General features: G+C 47.7%; 1 protein-coding gene across 1 annotated transcript in view; it reads right to left on the reverse strand.

Annotated features, from left to right (window-relative positions):
* Positions 1–5,000, reverse strand: part of LOC113825583 (uncharacterized) — a 6,834-nt gene that overhangs the window by 1,415 nt on the left and 419 nt on the right. The window lies entirely within an intron of this gene.

The following is a 5,000-nucleotide window of genomic DNA, read 5'->3' on the forward strand; positions in this document are numbered from 1 at the left end:
GGGGAGAGAGAGAAGGGATGACAACATTGCAACCATATTATACGGGTCTGATAATGTGAATCATAACGAAAATGTATCCAAGTACTTACCGCGAATAGAGATGCATGTACTGACGCAATGATTACTGATCATTTAGACTATGAAAAGTAAAAATAATAGAAATGGAAACTTTTATTTATACAAGATTCACACACGCATTTACATGTTCTGAAAATCGGATAGTTATGATCATTTTAAAGATTTCGTTTCGAGCGACGAGGACTCGGTGGAGGCTCTCATCGACGCCGCCAGAAGCTCTCTTAATTTCCGAAGGTGAAGGGAACGGCCGGCGCTTCATAGTTGTAGCCTGTGTTGCCGCATACAGCCGGTATCGTCCTTGTGACGGTGACGGTACGGACGCCGCCGACGGTGCTGAAAAAGACTGAATTCACGAGGCTGGTGGACACCACGCGGTTCGTCACCACCTGCTCGGGGAGGTTCACCGTCCTCACCACGTTGACGAAGGAGGTGGAGGCGCGGCCGACGGTTCGCTCCTCGGTCCTGGTGTTGGTGACGGTGACGGGACGGTTGACGACGCTGTCGATGGTCCTGGTGATGGTGTTGCCGACGACTCTCGTGGAGACGACGGTCGTGGGAAGGACCTGGGTGGACACGCGAGACTGTGTGGACACGACGATGCTAGTCACAACCTGTTCCTGTGTGCGCACGACCTGGGTGACCTGGCTGGTCGTGCTTGTGGAGTAGATCACCTGGCTGGAGGTCCTTGTTTGTGTTCGCAGCACGGGTGGCGGCTGCACGGTGGTGGGTCTGAACACGGTGGTCTGCACGACTCTCGTGGACTGCACGGTCCGGGTTGGCGGCTGGGTCTGCACGGTTGTCTGGACATTAGAAACGACGGTGTTGGTGACGACCACATCTCGCACCGGGGCGGTGACTGTGCTGGTTTCGACTCTCTGTGAGCTACTGGTGACCGTGGTGGCCCGCACGGAGGTTTCAGTCTGGGTCTTCACGACTTCCACGGGGCGGGTGACCTGTGACCTCACCGTGCTGTACGCCACGCTCTGTACCTGCCGGGTGCTGGTCACCGTGAACTGGACATTCCTCGTGACGGCGGATCCGCTGACGGTGTTGATAATGGATCGCACGACCTCGCTCGTCCGCGTCTGCGTCAGGGCTTGTGTCCTCGTATTCCCGACGGTGTTGACCTCGGTCCTGACGACGGTGGTGGGGCGGAACTGGGTGGTCACCACTCTGGAAGTGATGACCTGAGTGACCACGGAGCCGAAGCCACCGCCGCCCGTCGTGCTGGTCACGACCCTTGTGGCGGTGGAGGTGGAGGTGATGTCGATGCAGTTGTCTTCCTTCGGGGGCAGGTATCCCCCGAGGACCTCGTTGGCGGACGGCACCGGGATGTCGAAGGCATCTTGGAATCCTGCGGGCGGGCCTGCGAAGATCTTGTCGGCGTGGGCAGCGGCGGCCACCAGCAGGAGCAGGACCAGCGAACGCATCTGCAAAAGGACACCAGTGAGGAACGTGGGCACACGGGGCAATGGGCGGGCCCCGGGACCCATGTACCTTCCTGGGGTCCCTCCATGCCCATGCCTCCCATACACGGTCCCCAGCGCCAGCCGGGAATCGTGAACGAGTGGCACGGGCGTCTGCAGGTTGGCCGTGAGACCAGGGGTCCGCCCATTGTAGGATAATCAATATAGGTCCTGCCATATGCTCTTGCGCGGGCGCATGCATCGTCGTGGGCGCGACCGGTAGGGCCAATTGCACTCTCTCGTAGGTGACATGTAGTGTAATAACATAAAGCATAGTTTAGCTCGTAATACCAAGCTAGTGAATGCAGTGATTCCTTTAATTTTTCATGTTATTTCGCGAAAATGTACATTTGTGCACCGATAGTGATCCGACATCATTTTCCGTTCATCCTTTATCATTCCTCCATGCTTACAACTTACATCTTATCTTCGTATATCATCCCTCCCTTTTCGCCATTTCCTACATGTGCATTCTTCTCGTCGTTAATACTTTCCTTTTATCGGCCCATCTTTCATCATGATCAATTCTTACTGTTTTCTCTCTCTTCACCCCATGGTATTTCCTCAACTATCTTACTCCTCCTCCTCTCCCTTTCCCTCCCTCCACCTTGGCCTACGGAGACGACGCCACAGCCTTGGAATTTTATTTACACTTAGAACTAGACATAATGATTTTTACAACAACGTTTTCAGTGTTCACCCCCCCCCCCCCCCCCCGAAAAAAAAAATAAAAAAAAACTGTTTTCCCAAACCTTCGCTTTACAAGCAAAAGATATGTCTGGTGTATTTTACGACCGTCGATGAAAGTGAAGATGAGTCCTGCCATAAAAAATCTATTTATTTAGTTACCCCGAAAAAGCAACAGAAAACGTGATCTCCGACTTTGGAATGTAGTTGATGGCACGCTGACCGAAGCTGGTTTCATCTGTTGAATTTGGCTCCCGTTTGGTATCAAGTACAAACTACGACGACTATTACCCTAGAGCTTCGATATATGGCGAATAAGACATGGATTAATTTATCCTCCTGTCAATCAAATGGCCGACAACCCCCAGCAAAGAGCAATTAACCAGAGAACAAGAAGCCCAGTCGATTTTTGGAACGTTTAACTTTTTTTTTTTTTTTTTTTTTTTTTTTTGATAGTTGCTCAGTCTCTGTCAGCGCTCACTATTAACCCCTCCCCCCTCCGCTCTACCGACACCCCCCTCCCCCACCCAACCTTCCCCCACCCACCCACACCGACGCCAAACTGCCTTTCTCTCATCCTTGGCCCCTGGGAGAGTTTGTCTCGTCCCATGACCTCTTCTTCTCCTTTCTAATCCTTCCTCTCCCCTCACCCGCACTCATACCCCCCCTCACCCCCCCCCCCCCCCCCATCACTTCTTGCGAGCATGACTGCGCTACCTGAAAGCTGCTTCCCGGATTTTTTTTTTTTTTTTTTTTTTTTTTTTTTTTTGGGGGGGTGGGGGGTATTGTACATCATCACTCACCAGTTTTTCTCGTCTTTATCTTCTTTGTCTTTTGTGCTTCATTTTTCGTACTCGATCTGAAACTCAATTATTTCGTCTCTCTCTCTCTCTCTCTATCTATCTATCTATCTATCTGTTTATCTCCCCTCTCCCCCCCCCCCCTCTCTCTCTCTCTCTCTCTCTCTATCTATCTATCTGTTTATCTCCCTCTCTCTCCCCCCCCCCCCTCTCTCTCTCTCTCTCTCTCTCTCTCTCTCTCTCTCTCTCTCTCTCTCTCTCTCTCTCTCTCTCTCTCTCTCTCTCTCTCTCTCTCTCTCTCTCTCTCTCTCTTTCTCTCTCTCTCTCTTTTTTTTTCTTGCTCACTCTCTCTCTCTATCTCTCTATCTATTTATCTATCCATTTATCTATCTATCATACACACACACACACAAAAACACAAATCCTTACACACACACACACACACACACACACACACACACACACACACACACACACATACACACACACACACACACACACACACACACACACACACACACACACACACACACACACACACACATACACACACACACACACGCACACATTCTTTCTCTCTGACGCTTCGCCTCTCTTTCCCATGCAGACCACGTCCTACCCCCTTCCCCCTCCCCCCCTTCTTATCCTTTTCCAATTCCTTCTATAAGCTCTGTGCGTCTTTCCTTCTCCCTCTCCCTTCCTTCCCATCTTTCTTCTCTCTCTATTTCATTATCTCATTTCCCTTATCCTTCTCTTCCTCCTCCTGTTCTCCCTTTCTCCCTCCTTCCTCCCGCCCTCCCCCTCCTGCCATCTCACCCTTCCTGGCAGGCGTTTGACCATGACCTCCCCAAGTCCTTTTGAGGTCATAGCCCCTCCTATTACCCTGTCCTATCTATCGATCTATCTATCTACTGACATGTATGTTCCTTGGGTTTGTGACAGCGCGCGAATCTTCGAGAAAGATGAGCGAAGTGCAAAGGGCGATTGGAAATGTAAGATAAGGATAATCATGACGTTAATGACAACAGTGATAGAAGTGATAGTCACTATGACGATAACGATGACGATGAGAACACCTAGGCCGAACATCTTCAGTTTTCATGGTTTTCAGAGTGACCTTCGCATATCTGTCTTAAAGGTCATGCTCTTTCATGCAGCGTCATGGAAGAAACGGTTTGCTTACGGTCAAACAGGATGTTGAAGATAAATGTAACTCGTGTAAAAGCAAAATGGTAAAGGAAAGAGCAATACACTTATATATATATATATATATATATATATATATATATATATATATATATATATATATATATATATAGATAGATAGATAGATAGATAGATAGATAGATAGATAGATAGATAGATAGATAGATAGATAGATAGATATATATATATATATATATATATATATATATATATATATATATATATATATATATATATATATATATACATACACATACATGAATATATATGTATGTATGTATGTACGTATGATGACAATGAAAAAGACCCACTAAGCATGAAATGAGCAGATATGTCTTGAAATATATATTTATCAGAGAGAGAAAAAAAAACATAATGAGCCCTTGTTTTTCGCCGGTGTTTTTCCCTCACTCCTTCCCGCAGCATTGCTCACTCACCCCATTGCGAAACACACAAAGGGATTTCGCGTTTTTTATCAATAATGAACAGGAAGACTCGTGACACTAGGGAGGGTGAAAGTAAACCCGCTTGTGCCTGTGAAAGGAGGCTTAAAGAATCGAGAGGAGAAAGGAAGAGAAAGAGTTGCAGACAAAGAAGGGAAGAAGAGGGAAGGAAAGCCACGCAAAGAAATTGAAAAAGCAAGGGGAAAGCTAGGTCGGGAAATGAGAGAGAGAGATAAATTGAGAAAAGAGAAAAGGAGAAAGAGAGAAAAAAGACGTAGAGATAAAATGAGAAAAAACGGAGAGAGAAAGAGAAAAAAAAA

Source organism: Penaeus vannamei, chromosome 6, assembly GCF_042767895.1.
Source record: "Penaeus vannamei isolate JL-2024 chromosome 6, ASM4276789v1, whole genome shotgun sequence".
Classification (NCBI taxonomy): Eukaryota; Metazoa; Arthropoda; class Malacostraca; order Decapoda; family Penaeidae; genus Penaeus; species Penaeus vannamei.